The sequence below is a fragment of the Lithobates pipiens genome, unplaced genomic scaffold (genome assembly GCF_037356315.1).
Source record: "Lithobates pipiens isolate NorthernLeopardFrog02 unplaced genomic scaffold, aLitPip1_a1.2 Scaffold_30, whole genome shotgun sequence".
Lineage (NCBI taxonomy): Eukaryota > Metazoa > Chordata > Amphibia > Anura > Ranidae > Lithobates > Lithobates pipiens.
In genome coordinates, this window is record NW_027507791.1 from 165,073,799 (window position 1) to 165,094,710 (window position 20,912).

Below are 20,912 nucleotides of genomic sequence, written 5' to 3' on the forward strand. Positions count from 1 at the left end.
ATGGTCACCTCAGAAAAAAGCAGAAAAATAAAACAGGTCATTGTTGCCAACAACATATTAAAAAAATGCTAACGGCACCTGGTATTCCCAGCTAGTCTCCCATCCAGGTACTAACCAATAGTGATGGACGAACTTCCGACGGGACGTTTCGCGAACCGCGAACGCGGCCGATAGTTCGAGAACCGTAACGTTCGAGGCGGGCCCCATTGACTTCAATGGGAGGCGAACTTTGCAAACCTACAGGTCAAATTTGCAGCCACAAAATAATTAATAGCTGTGCAAACATAGTCCCACCACATGACCAAAGACATAACACATGTATGAGGTTAATCCTCGATCGACAACTACAAGCATTCTTTTTTTATATGGGAAATTGTTGTGACAATTCAGGACTGTGGAGCGCATGAAGGCAATGAAGGAGAGGGAAGGTCAGGGTAGGCAAAGAAGAGGGTGCAGGAGATGATCACCAGCAGCGTGACATACAGCAATGACACCTGCACCGTGATAGAGTCATCTGACACCAGCACCGTGATAGAGAGCACTGACATCAGCAGCGTGACATACAGCAATGACACCTGCACCGTGATAGAGAGCACTGACAACAGCACCGTGATAGAGAGCACTGACATCAGCAGCGTAACATAAAGCACTAACACCAGCACCGTGATATACATCACTGACAGCAGCACCGTGATAGAGAGCACTGACACCAGCACCGTGACATACAGCAATGACACCTGCACCGTGATAGAGTGATCTGACAACAGTACCCTGATAGAGAGCACTGACATCAGCAGCGTGATATAAAGCACTAATACCAGCACCGTGATATACAGCACTGACACCAGCACCGTGATAGAGAGCACTGACATCAGCAGAGTGACATAAAGCACTCACATCAGCACCGTGATATACAGCACTGACAGCAGCACCGTGACAGAGAGCACTGACATCAGCAGCGTGACATACAGCAATGACACCTGCACCGTGATAGAGTGATCTAAAACCAGCACCGTGATAGAGAGCACTGACATCAGCAGCGTGACATAAAGCACTAACACTAGCACCGTGATATACAGCACTGACAGCAGCACCGTGATAGAGAGCACTGACATCAGCAGCGTGACATAAAGCACTCACACCAGCACCGTGATATACAGCACTGACAGCAGCACTGTGACAGAGAGCACTGACATCAGCAGCGTGACATACAGCAATGACACCTGCACCGTGATCTGACACCAGCACCGTGATAGAGAGCACTGACATCAGCAGCGTGACATAAAGCACTAACACCAGCACCGTGATATACAGCACTGACAGCATGAATGAATGAATGAATGAAATACTTGTATAGCGCACAATGCGAACTGAATCGCCTCTAGGCGCTGTGGCGAGCTTTGATCATCTGCTAAAAGAGGAAGGTCTTGAGTTTTTTCCTAAAAGCCAGGTGATTTTCTTCCAGGCGGATGTTGATTGGTAGAGCATTCCATAGCCGAGGCCCTTGGACAGCGAATCTCCGATCACCCTTGGATTTATACCGGGCTTTGGGCACGAGGAGGAGGTTTTTGTTGGCTGATCGAAGACTGCAGTTTGGTGTGTAATGATTTATTTTCTCCATTAGGTATTGCGGAGCTTCTCTATGCACGCATTTGTGGGTGAGGCAAAGGGTCTTGAACGTGATCCGATTTTTTACGGTTAGCCAATGTAAGCTCCTCAGTGAAGGAGAAATGGATTCCCAGGGTTTTTTTCCTGTTATCAGCCTTGCCGCCGTGTTTTGGATCAGTTGTAATCGCGCAAGTTGATATTGTGGTAATCCTATGTAAAGCGAGTTTGCGTAGTCCAGTCGTGAATTAATGATTGTTCCAACTACCACTGCTTTGTCATTCTTTGGGATAAAAGGGATGAGTCTGCGAAGCATGCGCAGCAGATGGTGAGATCGACTGACTACAGATCCTATTTGCGCATCCATTGACATTTGTGCGTCTAAAATAACCCCAAGACTCTTTTCTTTGGTCTTTGGGGAGATAGTCTGCCCAAAGACGGTTGGTGGAGACCAGGAGGTTTTGGTTGCGGGCTTATGATTTGGGTGTAAGATAAGAAGCTCTGTCTTTGATTGGTTCAGCTGGAGGGAGTTGGTGGTCATCCAGTCCTCTATTGATTTGAGGCAGTTTTCAAGTTGTTGTTGGTGATCTTTTTTTCCATTGATCCGGAAATAAAGTTGCGTGTCGTCAGCGTAAGAGTGGAAGCAGAGATCTGAGCATCTGATGATTTGAAGGAGTGGGCGAATGTAAATGTTGAAGAGAACGGGTGACAACGGAGAGCCTTGAGGGACTCCGCAGGTGACTGCCCGAGTTTCGGAGAGGAATTTTCCTAGTTTCACTGTCTGTGACCGATTTCCTAGGAAGGACGCGAACCATTGGAGATCTATGTCTTGGACTCCGGCTACTTCTGTGAGGCGGACGAGTAGAGTATTGTGATCTACTGTATCAAACGCTGCACTTAGGTCTAGCAGTACGAGGAGACACGGCTCTCCGTCATCTGCTGCTTCGAGGGCGTCATCCCAAATCTTGAGGAGAGCTGTTTCTGTTCCATGACTCGGGCGGAAGCCTGATTGCAGCGGGTCCAGGAGTTTGTGAGTATCCAGGTGAAGTTGTAGCTGATGTACTACAGCTTTCTCTATGATCTTAGAAATGGTGTTGAGGCTTGTAATCGGCCTACGGTTGTTTGGATCCTGAGGGTCCAGGTTTGGTTTCTTGAGTAGAGGTTTGACGATGCCTTGTTTGAGGATGCTGGGAACAATCCCTTCGTGGAATGATCGGTTTATGAGGTGGGTTATGGTTGGAGCCACGATGTCGGAGCATTCTTTCAGTAGTTTTGTGGGGATGATGTCAATAGGTGAGGTACTGTCACGCAGTTTATTAATGATGTTTTTTGCAGTGTCTACGGTAATTGGGGATAGTGAAAATTTTGGCGGTTGCGGTATGTTGGTGCAGACATCCTCTTTATGTATTTGCTGGCTGAGGTTGGATGTTTTCTTCTGACAAATTGTTTCCCTGATGGTTTTGACTTTATCGATGAAAAAATCCGACAGTTTGTAAGAGTAATCCTGGGATTCGCTTTCTGGGGGTTCTAGGCACACCGGATTCATTGATTGATTAACCAGTTTAAACAGTTCCCGTGGTTGGTTTGCGGCCGTTGAGATTGTATATGAGAAGTGATCCTTTTTGGCTTTGAAGATTGCTTTCCGATAATTCTCTGTCAGCAGCACCGCGATAGAGAGTACTGACATCAGCACCGTGATATACAGCACTGACACCTGCACCGTAAGCAGCCCCAGGAGGAAGTCAGAATAGCAAAGGGATGGTGGGAGCCCCTCATAATGAGCATAGCACAGGGATGGTGGGAGCCCCTCATAATGAGCATAGCACAGGGATGGTGGGAGCCCCTCATAATGAGCATAGCACAGGGATGGTGGGAGCCCCTCATAATATGCACAGCAGAGGTACAGCCCCAGGAGGAAGTCAGCACAGCACAGGGATGGTGGGAGCCCCTCATAATAAGCAGCCCCAGGAGGATGTCAGCATAGCACAGGGATGGTGGGAGCCCCTCATAATAAGCAGCCCAAGGAGGAAGTCAGCACAGCACAGGGATGGTGGGGGCCCCTCATAATAAGCATAGCACAGGAATGGTGGGAGCCCCTCATAATATGCACAGCAGAGGTACAGCCCCAGGACGAAGTCAGCACAGCACAGGGATGGTGGGAGCCCCTCATAATAAGCAGCCCCAGGAGGATGTCAGCATAGCACAGGGATGGTGGGAGCCCCTCATAATAAGCAGCCCCAGGAGGATGTCAGCATAGCACAGGGATGGTGGGAGCCCCTCATAATAAGAGGCCCCAGGAGAAGGTCAGCACAGCACAGGGATGGTGGGAGCCCCTCATAATAAGCATAGCACAGGGATGGTGGGAGCCCCTCATAATATGCACAGCAGAGGTACAGCCCCAGGAGGAAGTCAGCACAGCACAGGGATGGTGGGAGCCCCTCATAATAAGCAGCCCCAGTAGAAATATGACACCGCTCAACCTCTTCAAAGAGGAGGGTACGGGCATATAGTACGGTGTGCTTTTTTTGGACAAGGAAGTGAGCCAAATGAAGAAAGAAGGTCTGTGTGCTCGATTAAAAAAATTGTTTATAGACATATACATAGTCTACTGGTCACATGTGTTGAATTCCTCCGAGATCCATGCCTCATTCATTTTTAGAAATGTGAGGTAGTTAACACTGTCGTGAGCTAGGCGAGTACGCTTATCAGTCACGATCCCCCCTGCTGCGCTGAACGTCCTTTCGGACAGGACACTGGATGAGGGGCAGGCCAACAGTTTGATTGCAAATTGGGCAAGCTCTGGCCAGAGGTCAAGCCTGCCCACCCAGTAGTCCAGGGGTTCATCACTCCTCAGAGCGTTCACATCGGCGGTTAACCCGATATAGTCGGACACCTGACGGTCTAGGCGTTCCCTGATGCTGGATCCGGATGACATCTGTCCATGGGTCGGCTGAAAGAATGACCTCATATCCGAAGTCACGAACACATCTTCAAACCGGCCTCTTCTTGCAGGCGCTGTTGGATTGGTACCCGCAACTCCTTCTCTGGGAGTGGGAATTGCTCCTCTGCCAGCGCACGCAAAAGCAGAATGCAGCATTTCTCGAAGCAAGGCCTGTAAGTGCTGCATTCTGACAGCCCTCTGTGACGGCAGTAGCATTTCCGCCATTTTGTGTTTGTACCGGGGTCTAAGTACGTTGCCACCCAGTACTGGTCCTTGACCCTTATGCTTTTTATACGGGGGTCCCTATTAAAACACTGGAGCATGAAGGCCCTCATTTGCACTAAACTGGAAGCGGTGTGGTGGCCTGGCTCCTGCTCATCATCCAGGATAATGTCGTCCTCTTATGATATCAGGCGCAATCAAGGTGATGTGGCTGTAGGCATTCTTGCTGGCCAATCTCAATCCTCTTGAGAAACGCCAAGATGGTCACCTCGGCAAACAAGCAGAAAAATAAAACAGATCGTCGATGCCAACAACATATTAAAAAAAACTACGGCACATGGTATTCACAGGCGGTCTCCGATCCAGGTACTAACCAGGCCCGACATTGCTTAGCATCCGAGATCAGATGAGATCAGGCGCATTCTGGGTAATGTGGCCGTAGGCGATCTTGCTGGCCCCTCTCAACCCTCTTGACAAACGCCAAGATGGTCACCTCGGCAAACAAGCAGAAAAAAAATAGGTCGTTGACACCAACAACATATTAAAAAAAAGCCTACGGCACCTGGTATTCCCAGGCAGTCTCCCATCCAGGTACTAACCAGACCTGACCCTGCTTAGCATCCAAGATCAGACTAGATCAGGCACATTCAGGGTGATGTGGCTGTAGGTGATTTTGCTGGCCACTCTAAAGCCTCATGACAAACGCCAAGATGGTCACCTCGGCAAAAAAGCAGAGAAATTAAACAGGTCGCTGACGGCAACAACATATTAAAAAAAAGCCTACGGCACCAGGTATTCCTAGGCGGTCTCCCATTCAGGTACTAGCCAGGACCGACCCTGCTTATCATTCAAGATCAGGCGAGATCGGGCACATTCAGGGTGATGTGGCTTTAGGCATTCTTGCTGGCCAATCTCAATCCTCTTGAGAAACGCCAAGATGGTCACCTCGGCAAACAAGCAGAAAAATAAAACAGATCGTCGATGCCAACAACACATTAAAAAAAAGCCTACGGCACATGGTATTTACAGGCGGTCTCCGATCCAGGTACTAACCAGGCCCGACATTGCTTAGCATCCGAGATCAGATGAGATCGGGCGCATTCTGGGTGATGTGGCCGTAGGCGATCTTGCTGGCCACTCTCAACCCTTTTGACAAACGCCAAGATGGTCACCTCGGCAAACAAGCAGAAAAATAAAACAGGTCGTTGACGCCAACAACATATTTAAAAAAGCCTAAAACACCTGGTATTCCCAGGCGGTCTCCCATCTAGGTACTAACCAGGTCCGACCCTGCTTAGCATCCGAGATTAGACGAGATCAGGCGCATTCAGGGCAATGTAGCCATATGCCATCTTGCTGGCCACTCTAAACCCTCTTGACAAAGTCAAGATGGTCACCTCTGCAAACAAGCAGAAAATAAAACAGGTCGTCGACGCCAACAACATATTAAAAAAACGCCTACGGCACCTGCTATTCCCAGGCGGTCTCCCATCCAGGTACTAACCAAGACCGACCCTGCTTAGCATCCGAGATCAGGCGCATTCAGGGTGATGTGGCCGTAGGCGATCTTGCTGGCAGCTCTCGGCTATCTTGCTGGCAGCTCTCGGCGATCTTGCTGGCAGCTCTCGGCGATCTTGCTGGCAGCTCTCAGCCCTCTTGACAAACGCCAAGATGGTCACCTCAGAAAAAAGCAGAAAAATAAAACAGGTCATTGATGGCAACAACATATTAAAAAAATGCTAACAGCACCTGGTATTCCCAGGCGGTCTCCCATCCAAGTACTAACCAAGCCTAAACCTGCTTAGCATCCAAGATAAGATGAGATTAGGTGCATTCAGGGTGATGTGGCCGTAGGCAACCTTGCAGGCCACTCTCAATCCTCTTGACAAACGCCAAGATGGTCACCTCGGCAAACAAGCAGAAAAAAAAATAGGTCGTTGACGCCAACAACATATTAAAAAAATGCCTACGGTGCCATGAATTCTTAGGCGGTCTCCTATACAGGTACTAACCAGGCCCGACCCTGCTTAGCATCCAAGATCAGACGAGATCAGGCGCATTTAGGGTGATGTAGCCATAGGCCATCTTGCTGGCCACTCTAAACCCTCTTGACAAACACCAAGATGGTCACCTCGGCAGACAAGCAGAAAAATAAAATAGGTCATTGACGCCAACAACATATTAAAAAAAAAGCCTACCGCACCTGGTATTCCCAGGCGGTCTCCCATTCAGGTACTACCCAGGCCCGACGCTGCTTAGCATCCGAGATCAGATGAGATCGGGAACATTCAGGGTGATGTGGCCATACACGCTCTTGCTGGCCATTCTCAACCCTTTTGAAAAAAGCCTAGATGGCCACCTCAGCAAACAAGCAGAAAAAAAAACAGGTCGTCGACACCAACAACATATTAAAAAAAAACCTACGGCACCTGGTATTCCCAGGCGGACTTCCATCCAGGTACTAACGAGGCCCGACCCTGCTTAGCATCCGAGATCAGATGAGATCAGGAACATTCAGGGTGATGTAGCCGTAGAAAATCTTGCAGGCCATTCTCAACCCTCTTGAAAAAAGCCAAGAGGGTCACCTCAGCAAACAAGCAGGAAAATAAAACAGGTCGTTGACGCCAACAACATATTAAAAAAACCCTACGGCACTTGGTATTCCTAGGCAGTCTCCCATCCAGGTACTAACCAGACCTGACCCTGCTTAGCATCCAAGATCAGACTAGATCAGGCACATTCAGGGTGATGTGGCTGTAGGTGATTTTGCTGGCCACTCTAAAGCCTCATGACAAACGCCAAGATGGTCACCTTGGCAAAAAAGCAGAAAAATTAAACAGGTTGCAGACGGCAACAACATATTATAAAAGCCTAAGGCACCAAGTATTCCTAGGCAGTGTCCCATCCAGGTACTAACCAGGACTGACCCTGCTGATCATTCGAGATCAGATGAGATCGGGCACATTCAGGGTGATGTGGCCTTAGGCATTCTTGCTGGCCAATCTCAACCCTCTTGAGAAACGCCAAGATGGTCACCTCGGCAAACAAGCAGAAAAATAAAACAAATCGTCGATGCCAACAACATATTGAAAAAAGCCTACGGCACCTGGTATTCACAGCCGGTCTCCCATCCAGGCCCGATATTGCTTTGCATCCGAGATCAGACAAGATCGGGCGCATTCTGGGTGATGTGGCCGTAGGCGATCTTGCTGGCCACTCTCAACCCTCTTGAAAAACGCCAAGATGGTCACCTCGGCAAACAAGCAGAAAAATAAAACAGGTCGTGGACACCAACAACATATTAAAAAAAGCCTACGACCCCTGGTATTCCCTCGCGGTCTCCCATACAGGTACTAACCAGATCCGACCCTGCTTAGCATCTGAGATCAAATGAGATCAGGCGCATTCAGGGTAATGTAGTCATAGGCCATCTTGCTGGCCACTCTAAACCCTCATGACAAACGCCAAGATGGTCACCTCGGCAAAAAAGCAGAAAAATTAAACAGGTCGCGGACGGCAACAGCATATTAAAAAAAGCCTACGGCACCTGGTGTTCCCAGGCGGTCTTCCATCCAGGTACTAACCAGGCCCGACCCTGCTTAGCATTTGAGATCAGACGAAATCAGGCACATTCAGGGTAATGTGGCTGTAGGGGATCTTCATAGCCACTCTCAAACCTCTTGACAAACACAAAGATGGTCACCCCGACCAACAAGCAAAAAAATAAAATAGGTCGTTGATGTTAACGACATATTAAAAAAAAGGCTGCGGCACCTGGTATTCCCAGGCGGTCTCCCATCCAGGTACTAACCAAGCCTGACGCTGCTTAGCATCCGAGATCAGACGAGATTGGGCGCATTCAGGGAGATGTTGCCGTAGGCAGTCTTGGAGTCCACTCTCAACCCTCTTGACAAACGCCAAGATGTTCACCTCAGCAAACAAGCAGAAAAATCAAAGAGGTCATTGACGCCAACAACATATTAAAAAAATGCCAATGGCACCTAGTATTCCCAGGGGGTCTCCCATCCAGGTATTAACCAAGCACAACCCTGCTTAGCATCTGAGATCAGATGAGATCGGGAACATTCATGGTGATGTGGCCATAGGGGGTCTTGCTTGCCACTCTCAACCCTCTTGAAAAATGCCAATATGGTCACCTCGGCAAACAAGCAGCAAAATAAAATAGGTCGTTGACGTCAACAACATATTAAAAGAAGCCTACAGCACCTGGTATTCCCAGGCAGTCTACCATCCAGGTACTAACCAGGCCCGACCCTGCTTAGCATCCAAGATAAGACGAGATCGGGTGCATTGAGGGTGATGTGGCCGTAGGCAACCTTGCTTGCCACTCTCAACCCTCTTGACAAACGCCAAGATGGTCACCTCGGCAAACAAGCAGAAAAAAAAAATAGGTCGTTGACGCCAACAACATATTAAAAAAAAGCCTACGGTACCATGAATTCCTAGGCGGTCTCCCATTCAGGTACTAACCAGGACCGACCCTGCTTATCATTCAAGATCAGACGAGATCAGGCACATTCAGGGTGATGTGGCTTTAGGCATTCTTGCTGGCCAATCTCAATCCTCTTGAGAAACGCCAAGATGGTCACCTTGGCAAACAAGCAGAAAAATAAAACAGATCGTCGATGCCAACAACATATTTAAAAAAAAGCCTACGGCACATGGTATTTACAGGCGGTCTCCGATCCAGGTACTAACCAGGCCCGACATTGCTTAGCATCCGAGATCAGATGAGATCGGGCGCATTCTGGGTGATGTGGCCGTAGGCGATCTTGCTGGCCACTCTCAACCCTCTTGACAAACGCCAAGATGGTCACCTCGGCAAACAAGCAGAAAAATAAAACAGGTCAATGATGCCAACAACATATTTTAAAAAAAGCATACCGCACCTGGTATTCCCAGGCGGTCTCCCATTCAGGTACTAACCAGGCCCGACCCTGCTTAGCATCCGAGATCAGATGAGATCAGGAACATTTAGGGTGATGAGGCCGTAGATTAATTTGCTGGCCATTCTCAACCCTCTTGAAAAAAGCCAAGAGGGTCACCTCAGCAAGCAAGCAGGAAAATAAAACAGGTCGTTGACGCCAACAACATATTAAAAAAACCTACGTCACCTGGTATTCCCAGGCAGTGTCCCATCCAGGTACTAACCAGACCTGACCCTGCTTAGCATCCAAGATCAGAGTAGATCAGGCACATTCAGGGTGATGTGGCTGTAGGTGATTTTGCTGGCCACTCTAAACCCTCATGACAAACGCCAAGATGGTCACCTCGGCAAAAAAGCAGAGAAATTAAGCAGGTCGCTGACGGCAACAACATATTAAAAAAAGCCTACGGCACCAGGTATTCCTAGGCGGTCTCCCATTCAGGTACTAACCAGGACCGACCCTGCTTATCATTCAAGATCAGACGAGATCGGGCACATTCAGGGTGATATGGTTTTAGGCATTCTTGCTGGCCAATCTCAATCCTCTTGAGAAACGCCAAGATGGTCACCTCGGCAAACAAGTAGAAAAATAAAACAGATTGTCGAGGCCAACAGCATATTAAAAAAAAGCCTACGGCACATGGTATTCACAGGCGGTCTCCGATCCAGGTACTAACCAGGCCGGCATTGCTTAGCATCCGAGATCAGATGAGATCGGGCGCATTCTGGATGATGTGGCCGTAGGCGATCTTGCTGGCCACTCTCAACCCTCTTGACAAACGCCAAGATGGTCACCTCAGAAAAAAGCAGAAAAATAAAACAGGTCGTTGACGCCAACAACATATTAAAAAAAGCCTACAACACCTGGTATTCCCAGGTGGTCTCCCATCTAGGTACTAACCAAGTCCGACCCTGCTTAGCATCCGAGATCAGTGGAGATCAGATGCATTCAGGGTAATGTAGCCATATGCCATCTTGCTGGCCACTCTAAACCCTCTTGACAAAGTCAAGATGGTCACCTCGGCAAAAAGCAGAAAAATAAAACAGGTCGTCGACGCCAACAACATATTAAAAAAAGGCCTACGGCACCTGCTATTCCCAGGCGGTCTCCCATCCAGGTACTAACCAAGCCTAACCCTGCTTAGCATCCGAGATCAGGCGCAGTCAGTGTGATATGGCCGTAGGCTATCTTGCTGACAGCTCTCAGCCCTCTTGACAAACGCCAAGATGGTCACCTCAGAAAAAAGCAGAAAAATAAAACAGGTCATTGATGCCAACAACATATTAAAAAAATGCTAACGGCACCTGGTATTCCCAGGCGGTCTCCCATCCAGGTACTAACCAAGCCTGAGCCTGCTTAGCATCCAAGATAAGACGAGATCGGGTGCATTCAGGGTGATGTGGCCGTAGGCAACCTTGCTGCCCACTCTCAACCCTCTTGACAAACGCCAAGATGGTCACCTCGGCAAACAAGCAGAAAAAAAAAATAGGTCGTTGACGCCAACAACATATTAAAAAAAAGCCTACTGTACCATGAATTCTTAGGCGGTCTCCTATACAGGTACTAACCAGGCCCGACCCTGCTTAGCATCCAAGATCAGACGAGATCAGGTGCATTTAGGGTGATATAGCCATAGGCCATCTTGCTGGCCACTTTAAACCCTCTTGACAAACACCAAGATGGTCACCTCGGCAAACAAGCAGAAAAATAAAATAGGTCATTGACGCCAACAACATTTAAAAAAAAAGCCTACCGCACCTGGTATTCCCAGGCGGTCTCCCATCCAGGTACTAATCAGGCCCGACCCTGCTTAGCATCCGAGATCAGATGAGATCGAGAACATTCAGGGTGATGTGGCCGCAGATGATCTTCCTGGCCATTCTCAACCCTTTTGAAAAAAGCCAAGATGGTCACCTCAGCAAACAAGCAGAAAAAAAGAACAGGTCGTCGACACCAACAACATATTTAAAAAAAAACTACGGCACCTGGTATTCCCAGGCGGTCTTCCATCCAGGTACTAACCAGGCCCGACCCTGCTTAGCATCCGAGATCAGACTAGATCAGGCACATTAAGGGTGATGTGGCCGTAAGTAATCTTGCTGGCCACTCTAAACCCTCATGACAAACGCCAAGATGGTCACCTCGGCAAAAAAGCTGAAAAATTAAACAGGTCGCCGACGGCAACAGCATATTAAAAAAAGCCTACGGTACCTGGTGTTCCCAGGCGGTCTTCCATCCAGGTACTAACCAGGCCCGACCCTGCTTAGCATTTGAGATCAGACGAAATCAGGCACATTCAGGGTAATGTGGCTGTAGGGGATCTTGCTTGCCACTCTCAAACCTCTTGACAAACACAAAGATGGTCACCCCGACCAACAAGCAAAAAAATAAAGTAGGTCGTTGATGTTAACGACATATTAAAAAAAAGGCTGCGGCACCTGGTATTCCCAGGCGGTCTCCCATCCAGGTACTAACCAAGCCTGACGCTGCTTAGCATCCGAGATCAGACGAGATTGGGCGCATTCAGGGAGATGTTGCCGTAGGCAGTCTTGGAGTCCCCTCTCAACCCTCTTGACAAACGCCAAGATGTTCACCTCAGCAAAAAAGCAGAAAAATCAAAGAGGTCATTGACGCCAACAACATATTAAAAAAATGCCAATGGCACCTAGTATTCCCAGGGGGTCTCCCATCCAGGTATTAACCAAGCACAACCCTGCTTAGCATCTGAGATCAGATGAGATCAGGAACATTCATGGTGATGTGGCCATAGGGGGCTTTGCTTGCCACTCTCAACCCTCTTGAAAAATGCCAATATGGTCACCTCGGCAAACAAGCAGCCAAATAAAATAGGTCTTTGACGTCAACAACATATTAAAAGAAGCCTACAGCACCTGGTATTCCCAGGCAGTCTCCCATCCAGGTACTAACCAGGCCCGACCCTGCTTAGCATCCAAGATAAGACGAGATCGGGTGCATTGAGGGTGATGTGGCCGTAGGCAACCTTGCTGGCCACTCTCAACCCTCTTGACAAACGCCAAGATGGTCACCTCGGCAAACAAGCAGAAAAAAAAAATAGGTCGTTGACGCCAACATATTAAAAAAAAGCCTACGGTACCATGAATTCTTAGGCGGTCTCCTATACAGGTACTAACCAGGCCTGACTCTGCTTAGCATCCAAGATCAGGTGCATTTAGGGTGATATAGCCATAGGCCATCTTGCTGGCCACTCTAAACCCTCTTGACAAACACCAAGATGGTCACCTCGGCAAACAAGCAGAAAAAAAAATAGGTCGTTGATGCCAACAACATATTAAAAAAAAGCCTACGGTACCATGAATTCTTAGGCAGTCTCCTATACAGGTACTAACCAGGCCCGACCCTGCTTAGCATCCAAGATCAGATGAGATCGGGCGCATTCAGGGTGATGTAACCATAAGCGTTCTTGCTGGCCACTCTCAACCTTCTTGACAAACGCCAATATGGTCACCTCAGCAAACAAGCAGAAAAATAAAACAGGTCGTCGACGTCAACAACATATTAAAAAAAATCCTACGGCACCTGGTGTTCACAGGCAGTCTCCCATCCAGGTACTAACCAGGCACAACTCTGCTTAGCATCTGAGATCAGACAAGATCGGGAACATTCAGGGTGATGTGGCTGTAGGGGATCTTGCCGGTCTCTCTCAACCCTCTAGCCAAACGCTAAGATGGTCACCTTGGCAAAAAAGAAGAAAAATAAAACAGGTCGTCGACGTCAACAACATATTAAAAAAAAAGCCTACGGCACCTGGTATTCCCAGGCGGTCTACCATCCAGGTACTTACCAGACCTGACCCTGTTTAGCATCCAAGATCAGACTAGATCAGGCACATTCAGGGTGATGTGGCCATAGGTGATCTTGCTGGCCACTCTAAAGCCTCATGACAAACGCCAAGATGGTCACCTTGGCAAAAAAGCAGAAAAATTAAACAGGTTGCAGACGGCAACAACATATTATAAAAGCCTAAGGCACCAAGTATTCCTAGGCAGTGTCCCATCCAGGTACTAACCAGGACTGACCCTGCTGATCATTCGAGATCAGATGAGATCGGGCACATTCAGGGTGATGTGGCCTTAGGCATTCTTGCTGGCCAATCTCAACCCTCTTGAGAAACGCCAAGATGGTCACCTCGGCAAACAAGCAGAAAAATAAAACAAATCGTCGATGCCAACAACATATTGAAAAAAGCCTACGGCACCTGGTATTCACAGCCGGTCTCCCATCCAGGCCCGATATTGCTTTGCATCCGAGATCAGACAAGATCGGGCGCATTCTGGGTGATGTGGCCGTAGGCGATCTTGCTGGCCACTCTCAACCCTCTTGAAAAACGCCAAGATGGTCACCTCGGCAAACAAGCAGAAAAATAAAACAGGTCGTGGACACCAACAACATATTAAAAAAAGCCTACGACCCCTGGTATTCCCTCGCGGTCTCCCATACAGGTACTAACCAGATCCGACCCTGCTTAGCATCTGAGATCGAATGAGATCAGGCGCATTCAGGGTAATGTAGTCATAGGCCATCTTGCTGGCCACTCTAAACCCTCATGACAAACGCCAAGATGGTCACCTCGGCAAAAAAGCAGAAAAATTAAACAGGTCGCGGACGGCAACAGCATATTAAAAAAAGCCTACGGCACCTGGTGTTCCCAGGCGGTCTTCCATCCAGGTACTAACCAGGCCCGACCCTGCTTAGCATTTGAGATCAGACGAAATCAGGCACATTCAGGGTAATGTGGCTGTAGGGGATCTTCATAGCCACTCTCAAACCTCTTGACAAACACAAAGATGGTCACCCCGACCAACAAGCAAAAAAATAAAATAGGTCGTTGATGTTAACGACATATTAAAAAAAAGGCTGCAGCATCTGGTATTCCCAGGCGGTCTCCCATCCAGGTACTAACCAAGCCTGACGCTGCTTAGCATCCGAGATCAGACGAGATTGGGCGCATTCAGGGAGATGTTGCCGTAGGCAGTCTTGGAGTCCACTCTCAACCCTCTTGACAAACGCCAAGATGTTCACCTCAGCAAACAAGCAGAAAAATCAAAGAGGTCATTGACGCCAACAACATATTAAAAAAATGCCAATGGCACCTAGTATTCCCAGGGGGTCTCCCATCCAGGTATTAACCAAGCACAACCCTGCTTAGCATCTGAGATCAGATGAGATCGGGAACATTCATGGTGATGTGGCCATAGGGGGTCTTGCTTGCCACTCTCAACCCTCTTGAAAAATGCCAATATGGTCACCTCGGCAAACAAGCAGCAAAATAAAATAGGTCGTTGACGTCAACAACAGATTAAAAGAAGCCTACAGCACCTGGTATTCCCAGGCAGTCTACCATCCAGGTACTAACCAGGCCCAACCCTGCTTAGCATCCAAGATAAGACGAGATCGGGTGCATTGAGGGTGATGTGGCCACAGGCAACCTTGCTTGCCACTCTCAACCCTCTTGACAAACGCCAAGATGGTCACCTCGGCAAACAAGCAGAAAAAAAACATAGGTCGTTGACGCCAACAACATATTGAAAAAAGCCTACGGCACCTGGTATTCACAGCCGGTCTCCCATCCAGGCCCGATATTGCTTTGCATCCGAGATCAGACAAGATCGGGCGCATTCTGGGTGATGTGGCCATAGGCGATCTTGCTGGCCACTCTCAACCCTCTTGACAAACGCCAAGATGGTCACCTCGGCAAACAAGCAGAAAAATAAAACAGGTCGTGGACACCAACAACATATTAAAAAAAGCCTACGACCCCTGGTATTCCCTCGCAGTCTCCCATACAGGTACTAACCAGATCCGACCCTGCTTAGCATCTGAGATCAAATGAGATCAGGCGCATTCAGGGTAATGTAGTCATAGGCCATCTTGCTGGCCACTCTAAACCCTCATGACAAACGCCAAGATGGTCACCTCGGCAAAAAAGCAGAAAAATTAAACAGGTCGCCGACGGCAACAGCATATTAAAAAAAGCCTACGGCACCTGGTGTTCCCAGGCGGTCTTCCATCCAGGTACTAACCAGGCCCGACCCTGCTTAGCATTTGAGATCAGACGAAATCAGGCACATTCAGGGTAATGTGGCTGTAGGGGATCTTCATAGCCACTCTCAAACCTCTTGACAAACACAAAGATGGTCACCCCGACCAACAAGCAAAAAAATAAAATAGGTCGTTGATGTTAACGACATATTAAAAAAAAGGCTGCGGCACCTGGTATTCCCAGGCGGTCTCCCATCCAGGTACTAACCAAGCCTGACGCTGCCTAGCATCCGAGATCAGACGAGATTGGGCGCATTCAGGGAGATGTTGCCGTAGGCAGTCTTGGAGTCCACTCTCAACCCTCTTGACAAACGCCAAGATGTTCACCTCAGCAAACAAGCAGAAAAATCAAAGAGGTCATTGACGCCAACAACATATTAAAAAAATGCCAATGGCACCTAGAATTCCCAGGGGGTCTCCCATCCAGGTATTAACCAAGCACAACCCTGCTTAGCATCTGAGATCAGATGAGATCGGGAACATTCATGGTGATGTGGCCATAGGGGGTCTTGCTTGCCACTCTCAACCCTCTTGAAAAATGCCAATATGGTCACCTCGGCAAAAAAGCAGCAAAATAAAATAGGTCGTTGACGTCAACAACATATTAAAAGAAGCCTACAGCACCTGGTATTCCCAGGCAGTCTACCATCCAGGTGCTAACCAGGCCCGACCCTGCTTAGCATCCAAGATAAGACGAGATCGGGTGCATTGAGGGTGATGTGGCCGTAGGCAACCTTGCTTGCCACTCTCAACCCTCTTGACAAACGCCAAGATGGTCACCTCGGCAAACAAGCAGAAAAAAAACATAGGTCGTTGACGCCAACAACATATTGAAAAAAGCCTACGGCACCTGGTATTCACAGCCGGTCTCCCATCCAGGCCCGATATTGCTTTGCATCTGAGATCAGACAAGATCGGGCGCATTCTGGGTGATGTGGCCATAGGCGATCTTGCTGGCCACTCTCAACCCTCTTGACAAACGCCAAGATGGTCACCTCGGCAAACAAGCAGAAAAATAAAACAGGTCGTGGACACCAACAACATATTAAAAAAAGCCTACGACCCCTGGTATTCCCTCGCGGTCTCCCATACAGGTACTAACCAGATCCGACCCTGCTTAGCATCTGAGATCAAATGAGATCAGGCGCATTCAGGGTAATGTAGTCATAGGCCATCTTGCTGGCCACTCTAAACCCTCATGACAAACGCCAAGATGGTCACCTCGGCAAAAAAGCAGAAAAATTAAACAGGTCGCCGACGGCAACAGCATATTAAAAAAAGCCTACGGCACCTGGTGTTCCCAGGCGGTCTTCCATCCAGGTACTAACCAGGCCCGACCCTGCTTAGCATTTGAGATCAGATGAAATCAGGCACATTCAGGGTAATGTGGCTGTAGGGGATCTTGCTTGCCACTCTCAAACCTCTTGACAAACACAAAGATGGTCACCCCGACCAACAAGCAAAAAAATAAAGTAGGTCGTTGATGTTAACGACATATTAAAAAAAAGGCTGCGGCACCTGGTATTCCCAGGCGGTCTCCCATCCAGGTACTAACCAAGCCTGACGCTGCTTAGCATCCAAGATCAGACGAGATTGGGCGCATTCAGGGAGATGTTGCCGTAGGCAGTCTTGGAGTCCCCTCTCAACCCTCTTGACAAACGCCAAGATGTTCACCTCAGCAAAAAAGCAGAAAAATCAAAGAGGTCATTGACGCCAACAACATATTAAAAAAATGCCAATGGCACCTAGTATTCCCGGGGGGTCTCCCATCCAGGTATTAACCAAGCACAACCCTGCTTAGCATCTGAGATCAGATGAGATCGGGAACATTCATGGTGATGTGGCCATAGGGGGCTTTGCTTGCCACTCTCAACCCTCTTGAAAAATGCCAATATGGTCACCTCGGCAAACAAGCAGCAAAATAAAATAGGTCTTTGACGTCAACAACATATTAAAAGAAGCCTACAGCACCTGGTATTCCCAGGCAGTCTCCCATCCAGGTACTAACCAGGCCCGACCCTGCTTAGCATCCAAGATAAGACGAGATCGGGTGCATTGAGGGTGATGTGGCCGTAGGCAACCTTGCTGGCCACTCTCAACCCTCTTGACAAACGCCAAGATGGTCACCTCGGCAAACAAGCAGAAAAATAATAGGTCGTTGACGCCAACATATTAAAAAAAAGTCTACGGTACCATGAATTCTTAGGCGGTCTCCTATACAGGTACTAACCAGGCCTGACTCTGCTTAGCATCCAAGATCAGGTGCATTTAGGGTGATATAGCCATAGGCCATCTTGCTGGCCACTCTAAACCCTCTTGACAAACACCAAGATGGTCACCTCGGCAAACAAGCAGAAAAAAAAATAGGTCGTTGATGCCAACAACATATTAAAAAAAAGCCTACGGTACCATGAATTCTTAGGCGGTCTCCTATACAGGTACTAACCAGGCCCGACCCTGCTTAGCATCCAAGATCAGATGAGATCGGGCGCATTCAGGGTGATGTAACCATAAGCGTTCTTGCTGGCCACTCTCAACCTTCTTGACAAACGCCAATATGGTCACCTCAGCAAACAAGCAGAAAAATAAAACAGGTCGTCGACGTCAACAACATATTAAAAAAAATCCTACGGCACCTGGTGTTCACAGGCGGTCTCCCATCCAGGTACTAACCAGGCACAACTCTGCTTAGCATCTGAGATCAGACAAGATTGGGAACATTCTGGGTGATGTGGCTGTAGGGGATCTTGCCGGTCTCTCTCAACCCTCTTGACAAACGCTAAGATGGTCACCTTGGCAAAAAAGAAGAAAAATAAAACAGGTCGTCGACGTCAACAACATATTAAAAAAAAGCCTACGGCACCTGGTATTCCCAGGCAGTCTACCATCCAGGTACTTACCAGACCTGACCCTGCTTAGCATCCAAGATCAGACTAGATCAGGCACATTCAGGGTGATGTGGCCATAGGTGATCTTGCTGGCCACTCTAAAGCCTCATGACAAACGCCAAGATGGTCACCTTGGCAAAAAAGCAGAAAAATTAAACAGGTTACAGACGGCAACAACATATTATAAAAGCCTAAGGCACCAAGTATTCCTAGGCAGTGTCCCATCCAGGTACTAACCAGGACTGACCCTGCTGATCATTCGAGATCAGACGAGATCGGGCACATTCAGGGTGATGTGGCCTTAGGCATTCTTGCTGGCCAATCTCAACCCTCTTGAGAAACGCCAAGATGGTCACCTCGGCAAACAAGCAGAAAAATAAAACAAATCGTCGATGCCAACAACATATTGAAAAAAGCCTACGGCACCTGGTATTCACAGCCGGTCTCCCATCCAGGCCCGATATTGCTTTGCATCCGAGATCAGACAAGATCGGGCGCATTCTGGGTGATGTGGCCGTAGGGGATCTTGCTGGCCACTCTCAACCCTCTTGACAAACGCCAAGATGGTCACCTCGGCAAACAAGCAGAAAAATAAAACAGGTCGTGGACACCAACAACATATTAAAAAAAGCCTACGACCCCTGGTATTCCCTCGCGGTCTCCCATACAGGTACTAACCAGATCCAACCCTGCTTAGCATCTGAGATCAAATGAGATCAGGCGCATTCCGGGTAATGTAGTCATAGGCCATCTTGCTGGCCACTCTCAACCATCTTGACAAACGCCAAGATGGTCACCTCAGAAAAAAGCAGAAAAATTAAACAAGTCATTAATGCCAACAACATATTCAAAAAATGCTATCGGCACCTGGTATTCCCAGGCGGTCTCCCATCAAGGTACTAACCAAGACTGACCCTGCTTAGCATCCAAGATAAGAAGAGATCGGGCACATTCAGGGTGATATGCCCATAGGTGATCTTGCTGGCCACTCTCAACCCTCTTGACAAATGCCAAGATGGATCTTGGATGCTAAGCAGCATCAGGCCTGGTTAGTACCTGGATGAGAGACTGCATGGGAATACCAGGTGCCGAAAGCTTTTTTTAATATGTTGTTGACGTCAACTGCCTATTTTATTTTGCTGCTTGTTTTCTGAGGTGACCATCTTGGTGTTTTTCAAGAGGGTTGAGAGTGCCAAGCAAGAGCCCCTATGGCCACATCACCATGAATGTTCCCGATCTCATCTAATCTCAAATGCTAAGCAGCGTCATGCCTGGTTAGTACCTGGATGGGAGACAGCCTGGGAATACAAGGTGCCGTTGGCTTTTTTTAATATGTTGTTGGCGTCAACGACCTCTTCTATTTTTCTGCTTGTTTGCTGAGGTGACCATCTTGGCGTTTGTCAAGTGGGTTGAGAGTCGCCAACTAGATAGCCTACGGCCACATCACTCAGAATGCGCCCGATCTCATCTGATCTTGGATGCTAAGCAGGGTCGAGCCTGGTTAGTACCTGGATGGCAGACTGCCTGGGAATACCAGGTGCCGTGGGCTTTTTTTTAATATGTTGTTGGCGTCGACGACTTGTTTTATTTTTCTGCTTGTTTGCAGGATGCCTGTGGCCAATCATAGCTCAGGCTGTGTAGTGCACGCCCCACACTATATAAGGCCGCCATTGAGGCGGCCTCGTGTAGTGTGATTGCATCTGAAGAAGTGGGTGTTCTGTGTACCTTCAACACAGTACACACCGATCGTTTTTGGCTGATTTCCTATCTTGCTCTTGTGTAGTGGTTATTGTCTGTGCCCTGACCGCAGTATACACCACTATATTTACCTCACCTATATAGCTAGTGATCTATCTTTAATAATAGAGCTTGCAGTCAGTAGTGTTAGGAGATAGTGCGTGCTGTCTGCGTGCTCTGTACCCAGTACATACCGCTATAATCCACCTACATAGCTCTTCTCTATTTGAGCCCACTTGCCATCTGCAGGAGTTATTGGAAGTTGTGTGTGCCTCCAGCACAGCACAGTATACATCTGTATATACCCCTTTATCTCTGCTGTTTTCTGGTTATTGTCTGCGTGCCCTGACCGCAGTATACACCGCGATATTCACCTCACCTATATAGCTAGTAATCTATCTTTAATAATAGAGCTTGCAGTCAGTAGTGTTAGGAGATAGTGCCTGCTGTCTGCGTGCTCTGTACCCAGTACATACCGCTATAATCCAC

The 20,912-nt window shown here is 48.3% G+C and overlaps 52 pseudogenes; 1 reads left to right on the forward strand and 51 right to left on the reverse strand.

Annotated features, from left to right (window-relative positions):
- Positions 1-5,093: 5,093 nt before the first annotated feature.
- Positions 5,094-5,212, reverse strand: LOC143950114 (5S ribosomal RNA; annotated as a pseudogene).
- Positions 5,213-5,318: 106 nt separating this feature from the next.
- On the reverse strand, positions 5,319-5,437 carry LOC143949479 (5S ribosomal RNA; annotated as a pseudogene).
- Positions 5,438-5,545: 108 nt separating this feature from the next.
- On the reverse strand, positions 5,546-5,664 carry LOC143949948 (5S ribosomal RNA; annotated as a pseudogene).
- A 108-nt stretch (positions 5,665-5,772) lies between these two features.
- Positions 5,773-5,891, reverse strand: LOC143949255 (5S ribosomal RNA; annotated as a pseudogene).
- Positions 5,892-5,998: 107 nt separating this feature from the next.
- LOC143948665 (5S ribosomal RNA) lies at positions 5,999-6,117 on the reverse strand (annotated as a pseudogene).
- A 106-nt stretch (positions 6,118-6,223) lies between these two features.
- Positions 6,224-6,332, reverse strand: LOC143949260 (5S ribosomal RNA; annotated as a pseudogene).
- A 173-nt stretch (positions 6,333-6,505) lies between these two features.
- On the reverse strand, positions 6,506-6,624 carry LOC143948682 (5S ribosomal RNA; annotated as a pseudogene).
- Positions 6,625-6,959: 335 nt separating this feature from the next.
- LOC143946445 (5S ribosomal RNA) lies at positions 6,960-7,078 on the reverse strand (annotated as a pseudogene).
- A 107-nt stretch (positions 7,079-7,185) lies between these two features.
- LOC143947521 (5S ribosomal RNA) lies at positions 7,186-7,304 on the reverse strand (annotated as a pseudogene).
- A 332-nt stretch (positions 7,305-7,636) lies between these two features.
- On the reverse strand, positions 7,637-7,755 carry LOC143949831 (5S ribosomal RNA; annotated as a pseudogene).
- Positions 7,756-8,077: 322 nt separating this feature from the next.
- On the reverse strand, positions 8,078-8,196 carry LOC143947963 (5S ribosomal RNA; annotated as a pseudogene).
- A 107-nt stretch (positions 8,197-8,303) lies between these two features.
- LOC143948004 (5S ribosomal RNA) lies at positions 8,304-8,422 on the reverse strand (annotated as a pseudogene).
- Positions 8,423-8,530: 108 nt separating this feature from the next.
- Positions 8,531-8,649, reverse strand: LOC143948987 (5S ribosomal RNA; annotated as a pseudogene).
- A 108-nt stretch (positions 8,650-8,757) lies between these two features.
- Positions 8,758-8,876, reverse strand: LOC143949023 (5S ribosomal RNA; annotated as a pseudogene).
- Positions 8,877-8,983: 107 nt separating this feature from the next.
- Positions 8,984-9,102, reverse strand: LOC143946983 (5S ribosomal RNA; annotated as a pseudogene).
- Positions 9,103-9,438: 336 nt separating this feature from the next.
- Positions 9,439-9,557, reverse strand: LOC143949256 (5S ribosomal RNA; annotated as a pseudogene).
- A 109-nt stretch (positions 9,558-9,666) lies between these two features.
- On the reverse strand, positions 9,667-9,785 carry LOC143948194 (5S ribosomal RNA; annotated as a pseudogene).
- A 332-nt stretch (positions 9,786-10,117) lies between these two features.
- On the reverse strand, positions 10,118-10,236 carry LOC143949304 (5S ribosomal RNA; annotated as a pseudogene).
- Positions 10,237-10,568: 332 nt separating this feature from the next.
- Positions 10,569-10,687, reverse strand: LOC143948857 (5S ribosomal RNA; annotated as a pseudogene).
- Positions 10,688-10,793: 106 nt separating this feature from the next.
- Positions 10,794-10,902, reverse strand: LOC143949361 (5S ribosomal RNA; annotated as a pseudogene).
- Positions 10,903-11,009: 107 nt separating this feature from the next.
- LOC143948833 (5S ribosomal RNA) lies at positions 11,010-11,128 on the reverse strand (annotated as a pseudogene).
- A 108-nt stretch (positions 11,129-11,236) lies between these two features.
- Positions 11,237-11,355, reverse strand: LOC143950072 (5S ribosomal RNA; annotated as a pseudogene).
- Positions 11,356-11,463: 108 nt separating this feature from the next.
- LOC143944890 (5S ribosomal RNA) lies at positions 11,464-11,582 on the reverse strand (annotated as a pseudogene).
- A 108-nt stretch (positions 11,583-11,690) lies between these two features.
- On the reverse strand, positions 11,691-11,809 carry LOC143946712 (5S ribosomal RNA; annotated as a pseudogene).
- A 107-nt stretch (positions 11,810-11,916) lies between these two features.
- Positions 11,917-12,035, reverse strand: LOC143948573 (5S ribosomal RNA; annotated as a pseudogene).
- A 108-nt stretch (positions 12,036-12,143) lies between these two features.
- On the reverse strand, positions 12,144-12,262 carry LOC143948989 (5S ribosomal RNA; annotated as a pseudogene).
- Positions 12,263-12,370: 108 nt separating this feature from the next.
- Positions 12,371-12,489, reverse strand: LOC143948243 (5S ribosomal RNA; annotated as a pseudogene).
- Positions 12,490-12,596: 107 nt separating this feature from the next.
- On the reverse strand, positions 12,597-12,715 carry LOC143945767 (5S ribosomal RNA; annotated as a pseudogene).
- A 321-nt stretch (positions 12,716-13,036) lies between these two features.
- On the reverse strand, positions 13,037-13,155 carry LOC143948252 (5S ribosomal RNA; annotated as a pseudogene).
- A 108-nt stretch (positions 13,156-13,263) lies between these two features.
- On the reverse strand, positions 13,264-13,382 carry LOC143949337 (5S ribosomal RNA; annotated as a pseudogene).
- A 109-nt stretch (positions 13,383-13,491) lies between these two features.
- LOC143949471 (5S ribosomal RNA) lies at positions 13,492-13,610 on the reverse strand (annotated as a pseudogene).
- A 106-nt stretch (positions 13,611-13,716) lies between these two features.
- Positions 13,717-13,835, reverse strand: LOC143949832 (5S ribosomal RNA; annotated as a pseudogene).
- A 322-nt stretch (positions 13,836-14,157) lies between these two features.
- Positions 14,158-14,276, reverse strand: LOC143947751 (5S ribosomal RNA; annotated as a pseudogene).
- A 107-nt stretch (positions 14,277-14,383) lies between these two features.
- LOC143948007 (5S ribosomal RNA) lies at positions 14,384-14,502 on the reverse strand (annotated as a pseudogene).
- Positions 14,503-14,610: 108 nt separating this feature from the next.
- Positions 14,611-14,729, reverse strand: LOC143949947 (5S ribosomal RNA; annotated as a pseudogene).
- A 108-nt stretch (positions 14,730-14,837) lies between these two features.
- LOC143949024 (5S ribosomal RNA) lies at positions 14,838-14,956 on the reverse strand (annotated as a pseudogene).
- Positions 14,957-15,063: 107 nt separating this feature from the next.
- On the reverse strand, positions 15,064-15,182 carry LOC143947726 (5S ribosomal RNA; annotated as a pseudogene).
- A 322-nt stretch (positions 15,183-15,504) lies between these two features.
- On the reverse strand, positions 15,505-15,623 carry LOC143948603 (5S ribosomal RNA; annotated as a pseudogene).
- Positions 15,624-15,730: 107 nt separating this feature from the next.
- Positions 15,731-15,849, reverse strand: LOC143948008 (5S ribosomal RNA; annotated as a pseudogene).
- A 108-nt stretch (positions 15,850-15,957) lies between these two features.
- LOC143949861 (5S ribosomal RNA) lies at positions 15,958-16,076 on the reverse strand (annotated as a pseudogene).
- A 108-nt stretch (positions 16,077-16,184) lies between these two features.
- Positions 16,185-16,303, reverse strand: LOC143949064 (5S ribosomal RNA; annotated as a pseudogene).
- Positions 16,304-16,410: 107 nt separating this feature from the next.
- LOC143948565 (5S ribosomal RNA) lies at positions 16,411-16,529 on the reverse strand (annotated as a pseudogene).
- A 322-nt stretch (positions 16,530-16,851) lies between these two features.
- On the reverse strand, positions 16,852-16,970 carry LOC143947964 (5S ribosomal RNA; annotated as a pseudogene).
- Positions 16,971-17,077: 107 nt separating this feature from the next.
- LOC143947681 (5S ribosomal RNA) lies at positions 17,078-17,196 on the reverse strand (annotated as a pseudogene).
- A 108-nt stretch (positions 17,197-17,304) lies between these two features.
- LOC143948369 (5S ribosomal RNA) lies at positions 17,305-17,423 on the reverse strand (annotated as a pseudogene).
- Positions 17,424-17,531: 108 nt separating this feature from the next.
- On the reverse strand, positions 17,532-17,650 carry LOC143949286 (5S ribosomal RNA; annotated as a pseudogene).
- A 107-nt stretch (positions 17,651-17,757) lies between these two features.
- On the reverse strand, positions 17,758-17,876 carry LOC143945769 (5S ribosomal RNA; annotated as a pseudogene).
- A 319-nt stretch (positions 17,877-18,195) lies between these two features.
- On the reverse strand, positions 18,196-18,314 carry LOC143948669 (5S ribosomal RNA; annotated as a pseudogene).
- A 335-nt stretch (positions 18,315-18,649) lies between these two features.
- LOC143949744 (5S ribosomal RNA) lies at positions 18,650-18,768 on the reverse strand (annotated as a pseudogene).
- A 106-nt stretch (positions 18,769-18,874) lies between these two features.
- LOC143950015 (5S ribosomal RNA) lies at positions 18,875-18,993 on the reverse strand (annotated as a pseudogene).
- Positions 18,994-19,315: 322 nt separating this feature from the next.
- LOC143948566 (5S ribosomal RNA) lies at positions 19,316-19,434 on the reverse strand (annotated as a pseudogene).
- A 682-nt stretch (positions 19,435-20,116) lies between these two features.
- Positions 20,117-20,235, forward strand: LOC143944942 (5S ribosomal RNA; annotated as a pseudogene).
- Positions 20,236-20,912: the final 677 nt, after the last annotated feature.